The sequence below is a fragment of the Cebus imitator genome, unplaced genomic scaffold (assembly GCF_001604975.1).
Source record: "Cebus imitator isolate Cc_AM_T3 unplaced genomic scaffold, Cebus_imitator-1.0 Scaffold386, whole genome shotgun sequence".
Classification (NCBI taxonomy): domain Eukaryota; kingdom Metazoa; phylum Chordata; class Mammalia; order Primates; family Cebidae; genus Cebus; species Cebus imitator.
In genome coordinates, this window is record NW_016107701.1 from 1,014,920 (window position 1) to 1,016,652 (window position 1,733).

General features: G+C 46.0%; 1 protein-coding gene and 1 long non-coding RNA gene across 6 annotated transcripts in view; one reads left to right on the top strand and one right to left on the bottom strand.

Moving 5' to 3' along the window:
• CSNK1G1 (casein kinase 1 gamma 1) overlaps positions 1-1,733 on the bottom strand; it is a 183,131-nt gene that overhangs the window by 158,084 nt on the left and 23,314 nt on the right. The gene's annotated exons all lie outside the window — the stretch shown is intronic.
• LOC108288898 overlaps positions 1-1,733 on the top strand; it is a 5,039-nt gene that overhangs the window by 1,355 nt on the left and 1,951 nt on the right. Inside the window, exon 2 of the long non-coding RNA XR_001818895.2 lies at positions 1,256-1,265. This is a non-coding gene — a long non-coding RNA (uncharacterized LOC108288898). The remainder of the gene's footprint in view (positions 1-1,255; positions 1,266-1,733) is intronic.

Consider the following 1,733-nt stretch of genomic DNA (forward strand, 5'->3'; position numbering starts at 1 on the left):
AGGAGGTGGAGGTTGCAGTGAGCCAAGATTGCAGCACTGCACTCCACTGGATAACAAAGACTCCAACTCAAAACACACACACACCAGAAAATAATTGTCAGCAAGGATATGGAGAAATTGGAACCCTTGTGCATTGCTGATTGAAACGTAAAATGTTATAGACACTGGAAAATGGTAGGTGGGCAAATGTACTGAGGACCTCTTGAGACTGTGCCTCAGGTCTTCATCACTCATATTTGGCTCAGAATAAACATCTTTAAATATTTTACAGAGCTGGACTCCTTTCATCATCAGAAACTGACACCCAATGCAAGACCTCAGAGAAAACTCAGGATCCCCCCACCCTCCAAGGAAAGGCCCATTGAAAGGCCCCAACTGCAAGCTTCTCTCACGTGTAACTGGTAGTTATTCCTGAGCCCCAGACCTCCCACATGGTTGATGGTCCATTGGTTTATTCTGAGCTGGTTCTTTCCCTAGAAAGTTGTTTAGGATCCTAATTCTGATTGGTAGGTGCATTTGAAAGAGTCTTCTCCACTGCCTTTTTCTTCCCAAATTAATCCCAATTGGCTTTTCTGTATATTTGTATGAGGAACTGAACTGTCATTTTTTCTTTTCTTTTTTCCTGAGACAGAGTCTCTCTCTGCCACCAGGCTGGAGTCCAATGGCATGGTGATCAAGCTCACTACACCCTTGATCTCCTGTGCTCAAGTGATCCTCCCATCTCAGCCTCCTAAACAGCTGGGACTACAGGCATGTGCCACCACAAGGGGCTATTTTTATTTTTTTGAGACGGAGTTTCGCTCGTTACCCAGGCTGGAGTGCAATGGCGCGATCTCGGCTCACCGCAACCTCCGCCTCCTGGGTTCAGGCAATTCTCCTGCCTCAGCCTCCTGGGTAGCTGGGATTACAGGCACACACCACCATGCCCAGCTAATTTTTTGTAGTTTTAGTAGAGACGGGGTTTCACCCGTGTTGACCAGGATGGTCTCGATCTCTTGACCTCGTGAACCACCCGCCTCGGCCTCCCAGAGTATTTTTATTTTTAGTAGAGACAACGTCATGCTATGCTGCTCAGGCTGGTCTTGAACTCCTGACTTCAAGCAATCCTCCCTCCTTGGCCTTGCCAAAGTGCTGGGATCTGAACTGTCATTTTTGTAGATAAATCAGAAAATGAACTCCTTAGTTTCAAAGAATAAAGGCATTTTGCTCTTCCCAGTCAAAAGGTACCCCTGGGTGACTGGGCACTGAGTGGGAGTGTCTAGGGGGTTGACTCATTGCAACATGCAGTAGCCCTAGAGGGAGCCCCCCAGTAAAATTAATTTTAAAAGGCTCATCCAGGAAACGCATATAAGAGCTGATAACTCAGTGTTCTGAACCCTCTCAGAGGTGACAGACCTCTAAAAAGAGAAATAGACATGTAAGAGGGGAGAAATGACTCAGTGGTGAAACACTGTAGAGTTCCACCCATATCAGCACACTTCCATCCACCACACTAAATCCTAGACCACAGTTTAGTTCCTTTTTTTTTTCTTTCTTTAGTTCCTCCTATAGCTGGGACTACAGGACTGCAGGTACCACCATGCCCAGCTAATTTTTGTATTTTTAATAGAGACAGGGTTTCACCATGTTGGCCAGGATGCTCTCAACCTCTTGATCTCATGATCTGCCCACCTCAGCTTCCCAAAGTGCTGGGATTATAGGTGCCCGCTCTAGTTCTTCCTTTTTTTTTTTTT